The sequence below is a fragment of the Centrocercus urophasianus genome, unplaced genomic scaffold (genome assembly GCF_019232065.1).
Source record: "Centrocercus urophasianus isolate 14NV4802_14NV808 unplaced genomic scaffold, USGS_Curo_1.0 seq_18, whole genome shotgun sequence".
Taxonomy (NCBI): Eukaryota; Metazoa; Chordata; class Aves; order Galliformes; family Phasianidae; genus Centrocercus; species Centrocercus urophasianus.
The window spans coordinates 20303261-20317139 of record NW_024884733.1 but is presented as its reverse complement, the minus strand read 5'-3'; the positions used below and the strand labels follow the sequence as shown (position 1 = coordinate 20317139).

The 13879-nt window shown below is 48.4% G+C and overlaps 1 protein-coding gene across 1 annotated transcript in view; it reads left to right on the top strand.

Moving 5' to 3' along the window:
* Positions 1–2070: 2070 nt before the first annotated feature.
* The window catches only part of ZSWIM5 (zinc finger SWIM-type containing 5), a 37826-nt gene continuing 26017 nt past the window's right edge, over positions 2071–13879 (top strand). Inside the window, exon 1 of the mRNA XM_042819111.1 lies at positions 2071–2284. The gene's annotated coding sequence lies outside the window, so the exon portion shown is untranslated. The remainder of the gene's footprint in view (positions 2285–13879) is intronic.

Genomic DNA, 13879 nt, shown 5'->3' with positions numbered 1-13879 from the left:
GCAATGTGCTCTAAGGGATATTCAAATCAGAGTTACTTTCCTCGCATGTACGCCCTTGGTAGCGTGTGTTATAAAACATCTGGGTCCAAAATTGCATTAAAGAAATCCAACAGCCAAGTCAACCTGAAAGCCTCCCCCTGTGTTGTAGAATGGCTTTTCTTGGGGAATTGCCACGTGCAGCCTTCTCCTCTGCTGCGGGGACCTGAGCAGATGGCCGGTGTTCTCTTTCCCTCTTGCCCAGAATCTGCAAGTCAGGAGTAAAACAGCTTTGTGTTTTCTGTAGCATGTGGAAATGCAAGTCAGAAAGGAGGAACTCTGGAGGTGGTTCCTTGGCTCTCCTGGCTTTGCTCTGCCCTTCTCCTGCTGCAGTTCCTGGCTTTTCCTCCCACGTATGGACCATGTGTTGCTGGTGATGCTGGAGTGGGTGTCATATGGGCATGGGTGGTGGCAGCTCCGTCCCTTCAGCCTGGGCCCGCTGTCATGCTGGAGGACTGCTCTGCTTTGGTACATTTGGCAATAATGGCTGCAGCAACGTAGATTGGGTGTATTTACTTCTCTTATTTGCCCTCAAAGAAGGTAGAGAGGGTGGACTGACCAGAGAAATGTGTTCTTAGAATGCATTTTGTCCGGCTCAGATGCCGCATGCTGAACTGAATTCATCAATGTGGACAGCAGCGGTGTGGGCTGTGCTGAGTCGGTGCTTTACCTGGCACAGCCCAGGGCTCTCCCCAGGAGCTGTGAGGTTGAATAACACTTGAAGGAGAAAATGTTTGTGTGGCGTGCCGGCGCTGGATCCCCTGTTCTGAACAAGCCTTGCAGTTGTCTTTATGTGTTGTATGTCTGTCTGCAGCGCAAGAGTGATAATTAATGCAGAATTGCTCTCCTGGGTTCTGGCAAAGCCAATACTAATTTTCCAAAGTCAGCTCAGAAGTATTGAAAGCACGGTTTTAGGCAGAGCTATGGGTTGACTGTTTCTCCATTTGGCTCCTGCTACTTTGATTGTCAAAAATCACTTTAAGCTTTTCAGTCAGCATTAAAGGGAAAGCATCAATCTGAAACAGTGAAGTCCTGGACATTAGATGATTACATTTTCCAAAAAATTGTCTCAGTTTGACCTTGGAGGAAGGGGACAGCCAGTATCAGATTCATATATTTTTAATGCAGCTTTTAATTTTTAACTTCTTTCAAGCAGGCCTTTTTTTTTTTTCTTCTTTTTTTTTTTTTTCCTTTATAGATCTTTCTTTCCGTAGCGTTTTGCATTCCTCTGCTTTGTAAAGGCACCAGTCATTTCCTAACAAGCCAAACAATTCCAGCCTGTGTCTTAAAATACCCATGTGGGGCCCAGAAAGGGCATTCTCCCAGCCTTGTACTTGGGGAAAACAAAGCCCAAGGAGGGCAAGAGCTCTGTTTCGGAGGTGCCACACAGCCGCAATCCTCGTTACAAGCAATGGAAACTGCAGTTTTTGGCAGCATGGAGCTGTGCTCCTCTCTCATCCATCCCATAATATTTCACCAGGAAAATGTCTTGGAGGAGCAGCAGGGGACAGTGGAACCATGAGTTGAAGACCATGACTGCAGTGGTTGGAGTCGCTCTGTGTACATGGGTTGAATGGATGGGTGAATGAGACCAGTGTGAGGAGACCCTGTCCTTGAGCATCTTGTACTGAATTGGGGATGGGGAGGTGGGTTGTTTTTTTTATTTTAATGTGGAGGGGGCCCAGGCAATTTGACAGAGCTCAGACCACACAATGGTTGCTGGTTTCACATGTGTCTCTGGAGCAGAGGGTGTGCAATGAGATATATAAGATTCGCATGCCTGTGCTCTGGCTTGATGTGGTCTCGCTGAGTGAATCAAAGCTTTTGCTTTGAAGCCTGTGGAGGGGGAAGGGAAAGCCTTTGTTCTGGTGTTTGGAGAGTGCTGGAAATCCTTGAGCCCAGAAGACTACACCCTTCATTACCCTCTGGGTTATTGGCCCCAGATTGGAAGTATGGCTCTGTCATGTGAAGTATTTGATTATTTATACAGTTAATGTTTAACAGAGTCAGAGTATTAGAATTAAACAAGGGACAACCATCCAACTTTGCATGGTTAAGGGCTAATAAAACTTCTCTGATCCAGTGTTGTCCTTTCACCAGAGGGGATTTTTTTCATTAGCTTTTGAGTGTTAAAAAGAGATCTCCTGTATTTGAGGCAGATGGATCTGTTGGCATCAGACAAAGTGAACGTGCAAAAGTGTCGGTGGCTGGCTTCAATATCCACTCAGCGGCTGCTGAAAATTTAAAGGTGAGTTTAATTCATGTCTGAAGTGGAAGTTCAACAACCTCTGCCTTTGAAAGGATGTAAAGCTCGCAGCTCGCAATGGTCTTTGGTTTTAATTTCTTTTGAGTTTAGTTTGGTTTACTCAGTTTAATGAGCCTAACGGTGTTGCCCCCAGCATGCTTCATGCCACTGCTCAAATCTAGCAAAATCTCCTTATGGCCCAGAGCTCTTGGCATTATGTGATTGGAGGTGATGAGCATGCTGCAATTCTCATACCTTCATCGAGGAGAAGACGGAATGAAGGCGTTATTGCATCCTAGGGAGGTTTCTGAAGAGCAGAAGGGTTACAGTTGTCCAGAGTTGTTGTTGCTCATTGAAGAAGGTGGTCAAGCTATAGGAAACCCCCCTGACCAAAGGCAGCCGTGACTGTGAACTCACTGCTTGTATTTTAGGTGTCCTGATTGTCTGCTGTGTGTTTCCTTTTCCTCTTATCTCCCAAACACCCCTGCCTGCACAAATGCTGAGTGTATGGCGAACGTAATTTGCTTCTGCCTTGGCTCTGTGTACTGATATGGTTGATAACTTGCATTGTGCTAGCAACAGCCACTTAAATCCTTTCTTTATGGCTGGAGAAACAAGGGGGGATCTATGAAAGCACGGCTGTAAGATCCTTTGCAAATGTGCATTGTCAGGGCAATGGGAACTCTGCTGCTCATTGTGCTTCAAACCACTTCTCCTCACTGCAGAGGATGGAGGAAGCAGTGAAGAGAAGCAGGAAGAGATTGATGCCACCAGTGAGGTGGCTCCACGTACATCACCTTCCTGTTGGGTGGATGGAGAGGGTGAGGTGTTGGTCTCTTTGTCCATGATGAGATTCTCTCTAGCTTTAATGGAAGAGCTTCTTGTGTTCCATGCTAAGATGAACTTGATTTTATATTCTAAATATCTATTTTTAGATGCATTTCACCTACTAGGTCCCAGCTCGGGTACATCCTCCCCTCAAAGACGGACGAGCCCTCGAGCTGCCTCAGCAGCAGTGACGTTTCTGTCTCCTGCAGAGGAAACGCACGGTGCGGAAATTGGCTCCTGGGGAGCCAGCAAGTGGGAAGTGTCATCCAGCATGGAAGTATTTATTTTTTAAAGACAAGTGGCAACCTCCTGTCCCTCTGCTGCCCCCTGTGCTCCCGATCTATTTCAGATTTTAATACGTTTCTTGTTTATCTGGAGGAAGCAAATTAATAATAGCAATTGCTCTTCAGAGAGAGGCTGCAGAGGGCTGGAGTCGTTTTAATTTGACATCTGCCTGTTGTCTTGGGCATGCTGTGGGATGGAAGCTTTGCTCAGATGGAAGTTTTGCAGTGCTTTGCAGCAGCAGTTCTGTGCTGCTTATACTGAGTATAAATAAGGCCCTGAGGGAGATGGAGAGGACAGTGCAGGTCAGGGAGGATGGGCACCCATGCAAGTGGATGAGTCTGGTTGGTCCTGATGTCCTCTGTGCTGGGGGAAAGCCAGAGACACCCAAGGGCTGAATGAGCACAGGTGAGGAGGAGGAGGAGCTCCCTGCAGCCTCTGGCTTTCTTTATTTTCATTGAGATGAAAAAGCTCCAAAAGTAGGAAATTAAGCTCACTGCCCCATGCACACCAGAGATTTTGTTCAGGTGAGTCTGCAGATGTCAGCTGGTAAAACAGGACTGTCCCTGTACATGCAAGCACGTGGTATGAAATCTTGCAAGTAGATCTCTGAGCAAGAATGCTCGTAGCTGTTGGCACAGTGAGGCGTTTAGCTGGGCTGGTTCAGGGCTCTTGGGCAAGGCAAGTCCAGATGAGTATCTTCCAGTGGTGCATCACTGTCAGGTGCATGGTGCTGGCATGTCTCAGCCCTCTCTGTACACGAGAAGCCCATTTCCAGCACTGCTGGAGCTGGAGCCATGCCAGGTTTGCGGGCTGCCCGGAGCTGGGCAGATTCCAGGTGTAGCAAAATGCAGTGTGAGCTTCTCTAGCAAGTCACAGAACAGCTGAACTCAGGTGCTGGGAAGCCTTAAGCCATGTCAAGAGCCATCAGATCCGCTTAAAGGGTTAGGAGCTTTGGAAAGGAAATTGAGTTTAGTTTCTGCACCTTTCTTTGTGATTTCAAGCTTATTCTCCTGGCTCCCTGAAGTGCCTGTGCCAGCCAGTCACAAAACTCCGGAACTTGGAGATTTAAAGACAATAGGGTGTCAGCAATGATCCAGGAGCATCTCTGTTTGCAGCTGTGTGGAGCCGTGGCTTGCCTGTGGCATCTTCATTGCTCTGGCTTTGATAGAGAGCGAGTTGGGCTTTTTTCACCTCAAGTGTTTCGGTCATCTTTGTGCTGTGGCAGTCATTCTGCTAGGTGATGAGATGGCATCTCTGCCTCTCAGAGGAGAAAATGGCCTCTTCGTTCTATCTCCTGGCTGCTCCTCATCTGCAAAAATGAAGTGTGAGGGTATTTAATGCCTGGCGCGGCAGTGCAGTGAGCTGTCCTTGTCGCTAAGCAACTGCAGGAAAACTGAGGAGCAGCATCGGGATGAGACCGCAGAGACCTACGTGCAGTTGGGACCCAGGCAAGGCTGGTGCTCCTCTACCCTTTCCATTGCAGGCCTTCCTGCAAAACTGACCCAGAGATGCTACTGAAAATGTCCCCAGTGTCCCCAGCTGCAGTGATTCCTCCCCACCTCTCCCTGAAGTCTGTCCCTTTTTGCATCCCTGTGATGCTTCCCCGGGGGTCTGTGGGAGATTTCCCTCTCTACTGTGCGAGCACCATGTATTGCTCACATTATGTGCTGATATAGGACAATTCCTGAAAACCTTTGCTGAGGTTGCGGGTAAAACTCCTATAAACGGCGCTGTCTCAAATTACCGCCTTTCCTGTTCAAAGGGAAGAGAGGAGCAGGCTCCCGTGCCACTCATCTGGTTTTGCTTTTTCCTTCATTTCTGTCCCGTTACGCTGAGCTCACTGCCTTATGGTTGCTTCCAGCCCCAAATGCAAATGAAATCACTGATAGCCATGCAGCACGCGTGGCAGCCCCAGTGGCTGTGAGTGGGAGGTGGGGCAGGCTGCTTGGCTTTGGTGTTGGGTTTCAGCAGGTTGCTGGCTGGGATACTGCAGGATTTCCCCTTCCTTTTTTCCTCTTTTCCTTCACAGAGGGGCTTAATTACTAAAATACGTCTGTGGTTAGGGGAGTCGGAGGCTCTCCATCTGACACCGAGAGGGCTTCGCGCCACATAATGACAGAAAACCACAGTGAAATGCCTCGCTTTGCAATTTTCCTCTTTCCCTTTGCTTCTGTGTACTTAGTGTTAACTGCACAGCGTAGGTTTCCTTTTGTTTTAATTTTAACCAATTCCAAAGAGAGTGAATGGGTCTTTCCTTCCTTATGCATCTGCGCCTTCTTTCTGTATATTGTAGCACCAGCCGTCCTGATGACAGATCTTGTCATTATGCGGTGTCATTTTAGATGTTTGCACTGCTCCGAAAGCAAACGAAGGAGCCTGCAGTCTAGCCTGTGTATTGAATAACAATGTCTTTCCAGCAAAAAGAGATCTGTTAAGTTTTTAAACCAGAACCATGAGTTGTAGGCTCATCTTTCGCTTGTTATCGCTGTTTGTGGCCATTTGGATTTCCAAAGGCTGTTAAGCTTTGGAGACATCTTGAGTTTGGAAAATAGGAGATGCTCTGCTTTGGGTTCTCTAGGGCAGCTTTTCCATTTTGGGCTGCTCCCTGAAGCTCCTGATGTGGAGCTGGGGAGCACTGGGGATGTGGTGGGTAACCAGGACAGCTGCTGTGGGGATGCACGATAAGCAGGCGTGCTGTTGAGGGTTTTAAAGTCACCCCACAGGAATCTGCTTCTGAGAGGGGCTGTGTCCTAAAGATGTTGCAAACTGCTGATGTGGAGGAGCTGAGCATCCTTGTCAGGCATCTGCCTCCCAACCGCCTTCCTTTCAAGCAAGGGAGGCTGCAAGGGAAGTCTTAACTCCACAGACCTCCCGCTGCCTTCCTGACTTTTCAGCAGGGTCGTGTGAAAACAATGCCATCAAAGCGTTTCTTTTTAAAAATGTTCTTTTATTTCAAGTGCAATGACTGCTCTGCACGGGGTTTTCATTGTGCAGCATGAGGCAATTTGAGTGCTCGTCAGGCACAACCCCAAATGTGGCTGCGTGGGCTTGCCAAGAAGGAGATATGAAGATGTGTTTGTCACATCCTTTTGTGGATTGGTCTTGTCCCTCTTATGTGTTCCCGTATCCCCATTAGAGATAGTGCCTGGGCACTCTGCTGCCGCCCTTTGGTTATGCTTTGGGGTTTTCAGGTAGTGTTTGACACAGACCTTTCTTGGGGCCACTGAGGGGTTGTCTTGTCCAGTAGATGCCACCTAATCCAACTGCTGTGGTACAGCCTGTGGAGTTGATTCTGTAGTTGTTGTAGTGACTTTGGGTGCAATCTATAGGTTGGTGGAACTGGAGGGCATCCAACAAGGTCCTGGTGGGCAAGGTGGCAAATTCTTCCAGCAGACGGTTTGGTTGGGTTTGGGATCTGCCACAGAATGCATATACAGTGCTAGATGTCCCCAGGCAGCTATGCTGGCCTTTCCCAGTTGGGCTCATTGCAGAGATCCCAAGGGCGGAAGCTATTTTCTGCTTTTCCCAGCGCTATGTGGTGCATATTTAATCTCATGATGCAATGTCCTGCAACCTTTTCATTAGGCCACTCCTCACACCTTATATTTTCAGCTCTCGGATGAAAAGAAGATTGGAAAAACTGGTTCATACAATCATCAGTGTTGCAGAAGGCCTCTAAGATCATCCAGCCCAGCCCACCCCACCATGCCCACTGACCACATCCCTCAGTGCCACATCTCCACGTTCTTTGAACACCTCCAGGGATGGTGACCCACCAACCTCCCTGTGCAGCTGTGCCGCTGCATCACCGCTCCTTAGGAGAAGGAATTGTTCCTAATATCTCCTGGCACAACTTGAAGCCATTACTCCTTGTCCTGCTACTCTTTCTGTCACAAGCCATGATGCTGTTGGTCTTTGTGGCTGCCATGTTTGTCATTTCTCCACCTCCTTTTCTGCAATTGCTCTGCTTGGGATTGTGTCTGTCTTCCTGCAGAAGCTCCCAGCCCAAGCTAACGACACAGATAACCAGAAGAAGTTCATCACTTTTATGTTGGTGTCAGCGACCAGCCCAGCTGCTGTGGAGTACTTGTGGTTATCTGAACAACTCCCTGTCCTGGAGTTAAGTCCTATCCTCATGGAGTAATTAATACCCTTGCAAAGTATTCCAAAATTATTCTGGAATAAAAAGTTCACAAGGTGAAGCTGATCTGGAATAGCAAATGCTGAATAATTTCTTCTTCAATGACTGATTAATTTCCCAATATGGAGCAGCCCTAACAGGCTCAAAAATTTAAGCTTTATTGGTTTAGAGGGGAAAAAAGGTGGAAACCGCTAACTTTTAGTGAAACTACTGAAGTGAGCTAAGCCATTCAAGAACAATAATATTTCTGCAATGTAAAAATGTTTGGCTGTGGTCTCCTCAATGAAATTCAATAGCAAGAAAAAAGAGAGAGGATAGGCTTGTTATGAGTTGGGGCTGTGGCACTTGGCAACCAACTGCTGCAGGTGCATACGAGGAGCACGAGTTTCCACGCTGGGATGACTGCTTCCTTGGGGATGGTGTGTCTGGCCATCAGAGTGACCTTCCCAAAGGACCTGCCTGTCCTTGTTGTCCAACAAGGATAAAAGAGGGGGAAAGAGTTGGGGAGTGGTCGGGATGGAACTGTGCATCTTTGGGAGCACTGTAGGGGCTGTGCCTGGCTGAGGAATGGGTGGTGGAGAGCAGGAATGGGGGAACGGTGACATTGCAAAGGGTTTTCCACTTCTGGAGAGCAGTTTGAACACAGAACCCTTTTCTGTGCTTGAAAGCAAGGTTTTGTGAGGGAAGTTAGTTGACCTTTTCAGTAAATGGTTACTGAGGCCATTACCACAAACACTTCATAAATGTGATGCTCATTTAACAACGTTGCCAGTAACTTAGAAAGTCAGACTTCATGCTCCCAGTATAAAACTGTTTTTAATGGAAAAAGCGTCTTTCTTTTTTGGAATAATTTGGAGCAGGTTCTTGTACTGAATCTAGGCTGCTTCATTCCCTCAGAAGGCTTTTGAGGGCCAGGAAAATTATAACTAATAACTTCCCTAGAAATCATCGAACTGCTATTTTAAGGTCTGATGTCTCAGGGAGGATCAGGGCTGTGTGCCATTTCCCTCCATTGCTCCGTGCTGCCCTGGTTTGATGCTGGTGCTTCGCCAGGGGTGCTGCTGCTAGCCTGGCTGGAAGGAACAGAGACTTGTGAGCAGAGCAAGGCGTGAGGCTCTCACTTTTGCTTTTGATTTTTGGTATTGGTCAGTTGAGTTTGTTTTCTGTTTGGCCGTGGCTTTAGTTGTACGTTCTGGAGGTGGCTCCAGTTGCAAAATATGCCATGAATTGTTTCCTAGAGGGTTTCAGTGGTAGTGGGTCTCCTTTCTCACATCGCTATCATGAGCTCTGCCTTTCTCCTCCATCCCATCTCAGGAAAACTGAAGCTTGGATAAGTTGCCAACCTGGGAGTGAGGCTGTGTCTTAGAAAAGCAGAACAGCAATGGGAACAGATAAAGAAAAGGATGCCTGTGGCTCTGGAGTAACTTCATCCCCTGCCAGCAGGTACCCAGGGATGAGCGCTTAAACCAGGAGCCAGAACAATGGGTACAAGGAGACTCTGACCGATTTAACAGGATTAGGCAGACATAACTCAATTTTTATTCAGGCCAAGTTGCTGACCCCGAGGCTTTTCCCCTGCAGACCTGCAGTGGGCTGGCTTTGGGGCACCTCGAGCACAACGCGCTGTGTCTGCGCACTGCAGGTGCAAGCTGCACAGCCGCTTCGGGTTCAGTTGTTTTCTACCATAGAGAATAAAGTGAAAGCGCTGTGCTAATTGGATCTGGATTGGAAATTCCTGCTATCTCGGACAGCCCAGGTTTGCAGGGTGGAACAAAGGAGCAGAGCCGCCTCTCGCGGGGCGCCTCCGTGCAAACAATGGCAGTACAAAAGGGTTCTGGCAGGGCCTACACTTTGTGAAAGTGGCAGGGCTTGTTTTGTTTGTGGGGCTGAGGGCTTGCAGGGATCGCCACATAAAGAGGACTGTAGAGGCAGCGACGCTGCTCTGCATTTCTACGTGCAGTGAAATTGGTGCTTCCATTGCAGTGGCGCTTCTATGGCTGGACAAGAGGCGCTTCCTCACTAAAACCCTTTTATGTCCTCGGTGGTGGTTTGGGGTTGGACTGGGTGGTCTCAGTGGTATTTTCCTATCCTAATGATTCCATGATTCTATTCTGAGATTCTCAGCTGTTGGAAATCTGGGTGAGCCCAGCTAGGAGGATCCTAATTATTCTAATCGTAATCAGCGATCATCCTAGTCGCTGATTCTGTGATCCAGCCTTGCATGCAGGCACTGGCATCTCAGGTGGGTCTCCTCAACGCACAGCTCTGGGCTAGGCTGGCTCCAAGGGCAGCCTGGTTTGATGGGACTCCTGGGTTCAAAAACTCCAACAGAAAAGGAATTTGGTCCCCATGGATATTTGCTTTCATGCTTGAAAATATTCTGCATCAGGCTGCCCAGAGAAGCTGTGGGTGCTCCATTCTTGGAGGCATTCAGGAACAGGCTGGATGGGGCCCTGGGCAGCCTGATCTGGTGAGGGCAAGCAGCCCATGGCAGGGAGTGGGGCTAGGGGGGCTTTAAGCTCCCTTCCAACCCACCCCATTCTGTGATTGCACACTTTTTTGAGAAGGCACCTAGGCTATGACAAGGAGCCACGTTGCTCTATTTTTAGATAGAGCTCTTAACGAATGCAGAAACATGGATACTTTGGGGATCATCACAGTTGTTTCCTTTCTCTCTTGATGTGGAGGTGTTGCATTCACCATCTCTGTCCATTAATTTAGTGCACACACTCATCTTTCTAACCTTCTCTTTGTTTTAAGCAAGTTCTTTACATTCAAGCTTGCCATGAGGTACACAAGAGCAGCAAAGAGCAGAGACTGGACAGTGTTTTGCCACCAGTTATTATGCAGGCAGTACGTGTCAGCAGAGCCATGGTGAACTCTCCCTCTCTTCAAACCCTCTCTATTGTTTATGCTGCTGCACAATCGCCATTCGGCTCCGTTTGCATTAGCTCTGAGCTGCCAGCACAGGCATTCAGCTTGCAGGGCTGCAAATTAGCAGAGGAAATCGGTCAGAGCTTCAGAATGAGGGTTGCTGTGTTGGTTTTTTTCCCCCCTTCTTCCCCCAAACCATATGACTTCAGAGCAAGGGTTGCGCATCTGGGTAGATTAAAAACCCATTTGCCGGTAGGCAGCGGAAGGATGTGGAAGGTGGTGTGGGGAGGGGCATCCTCAGCATTGGGGATTTTGGGGTCTGAATAGGCAACAAAGAGTGCTTGAGGCCTGGGGAGAGAATGGGAGCAATGTGGGGTGTCTGGGGGGAGATGTCGCAGAGCAGAAGCAGTCTGCTGGAGCCCACCCCTGGAGTTGGGCAGGGAGAGGAAAAAAAACTCTGTCAGGCTTCTGGATAAACAAACAGCAGAAATCTCGTAAGGGTAATAATGGAAATCACTGGGAAATTGAGTTAATACAAGGGCATCTGTGTAAGTGAATGCTTGGGACAGGGAAACGGCATTGTCCTTTAACTCTACTAATGCTGGAACAGATGGGGAGCGCGGTGCACTTCACGCATTAGCTGGCTCAGATAAAGAACAGAGCAGAGGCCGGTCCTTGCGGCTGATTAGAGGTTAACAGGAATAGAAACCCGCGGATTGACTCTTCATTTGCAGGAGGTGTTCTGGGATCAGAGCAGATGGCAGCGAGAGCGTCCCTCCAGCTTACTCAGCTGCTCAGAGGAGCTTATGGCTACCTCCAACACAAACAACTGCACTCGCATCCCCTCTTGTTAAAGCTGCAGCTTCTTCCCAGCCTACCCACGCACATGGCTTTGCTGGCAGACCTCTGGTTGCCGATGTCTAATGTCTGACCATGCGCTTGTAGGGCAGCTCATCTTCTGCCCGTGGCTTTCCATTGGCTCCCGAAGGATATGGTTGTCCCATCTCAGCCACATCCCTTTGTTACGGCATCAGTTTGTTAACTGTCCTCATTAGCTCTGCCAAACCACATTGCTTTTCTTGGGTGGTATGGCCGGGAAAGGGAAAAGCAGTGTGGAGGGATTGGGAGGAGAGCCCCAGCCCTTCAGATTTATGTCCTGCCCCGTTCCTACCCCGCAGAGGTTCCCTGCCCCGCAGAGGTCCGGCTGCAGGGCAGCACCTTTGCATGTGGCATCCATTTGTCACAAAAAGAAATTGCTTTGTGGAGGGGAGAGGGGGCAGACGTGTAAATCCGAATGAGCTCTCTCCTCATTGAATTGCTTGAAGCATGGATTGCCTCTTTTGCAAGGGAGAAATTGCAATTGATTCAGCCTTTACCTCTTTCTTTTTGTCTGTGAGCGCTCTGAAAAGGCACATTTTATCTGTGTGTGACAACACCTGCCTAGGGTGCCTCTCATTGAGCTCCGCTGAATCAAAAGAGCAACAAGAAAAGTGGGTTTAATTGCACACATCTTCAGCGGAGTCTTTCTTGCACTTACAGCACAAAAGGCCAGCCCTGCGCTATTTGAATGGAGCCTGGGAGGGCTGGAGTGAGCAGTACTCTCCATTACTATCAGAGGCAGATGATTCACTTTGCCGGAGCATTGTCATGTGCAAATGAGTTCATGAGCCCATCTCCTTTCCAACTGCAAGGTCAGAGACTGAGCAATTGTCAGGATCAGCCGGCTGGAGGAATTGATCTATTAGCTGGAAAGCTTGCAGAGATTTTACTAACCTCCGCTTCCTACCGCGTAAGCACACAGACACCTTCCTCCCATGGGTGTTGTCTACATTACAAATATTGACTGATTTTAAGTTCACGTTTGGAAAGCTGCTGTTTCTAGGCTCGGAAATGTGACCAAGAATGACTTATAAATAACACTAGGCGCAGCAATTATTATTCATTGCTAGTTATGGCTTTCACACAGTGGAAAAACAAATGGTTTTTCCACTACAAGCTGGAGCTGCAGTCCATTTAATCACTGAAGGGCTTGGAATCGCTTTAGTTTAAAATACCTTTCCGTTGTGGTTTGAGAATTTTAAAAATATTTGGGTCATGGTAACCTAGTGTATATGCCTTGCACTGAAAATTTTGGTTTACGTTGTCTACATCTGCAGAGCCCCGTAAACATCTGTGTAGCCTTTCCTGTCTGTTCTTTCAGGGCTCACTGTGCCTGGCAGCTCTTGCTGGTCTTAATGGAGCCCAGTGTTTGGTTGCACCCAGCTTCCTCAGCAGAGCGGATGTGGCTGCCTTGTTCTCTCTGTAGAGCCATTCCTTGTCCTCCTTCATGGTAGAAGGTCTTCTTGAAAGGTCTTCCTTGTAGGCAAAGACCTTTGAGCCTGTGAAAGGAGAAGAGTAAAAGGATTGCTCCTGGTCCTCTTGTGCAGCAGTCATAGTAAAACAAAGGTTTGAAAGACCTCCAACCAAGGCGATCCCCACCATGCCCCCTAACCTTGTTCTTCTTACGATTCTTGATTGTTCTTCTATGATTGTTCTTCATGATTCTTGCCACCTCCAGGAATGGTGACTTCACCGCCTTCTTGGGCAGCCTCTTCCAGTGCATCGCCACTGTTAGTGCTGGTGCAGCAGCCTCAGGTTGTTTCTGCTGGTCCTGGGATGTCTGGTCCCATGAGAAAGTCTATGGGGGACTGTGCCAGCTCCATGCAAGGCAGGCACATGCCGTGCCTGGGATGAGCGAGCTTGTTTTTTCTAAGTGGTGCAACTCTGAGAATGTCAACTGTGAGTTCTGCCTGAGCTGGGGTGTGAAATCTGGGGGATGGCTGTGAGCAGCAACTGCTGGAGGAAACAGAGCTGAGTTCCTGTCTGGTGGTATAGCTGCAGGATGCTCCTCATCCTCTTCATAGTGCTTGAACGGTCTGGAGGTCACAGTTACAAGAAGGGAGCAGATCATGCTGGGGTTTTGCTGGTTTCTGGGGTCTGTGGTCTATGACGATATCTGTAGGTGATGTTTTGGAAAGGCTGAGCAAAATTGGTTAATCTGTTATGGCAGTGACTCTGGCCTGCCTCAGCCTGCCACAGGTGCTTTGGTGCAACCAGCTTGTGTGCTGGCTCTGCAGACTCTTGGTGTCTGCTGCAGGACCCAAGGCCAGGGGTGCATTTCAAGGAGGCTTTGCTGCAGTTTTGTCCTCTGAAGCAAAAACTGTCTTCTCCATCTTTTTTTTCAGAGATGATCTCTGCTCTAGGAGGGCTGAGCTGCTCCCTCAAGGTGCAGGCAGAAGGTCTGTGAGTCTTTCCTTGCAGGTAGCTTATGGACACCTGGGTTATAAATACATAGCTCTGGCTGCTCTGATAGAGTTGGAAGAATTTGCAAAGCTCCTTTTGATTGAGTAGATTTAGAGATCTAAGCATTTTCCATCTTGGTTAAAGGTACTCTGGTCGAGGCCTTGGTGATCCTATCGTAACAGCAAAGC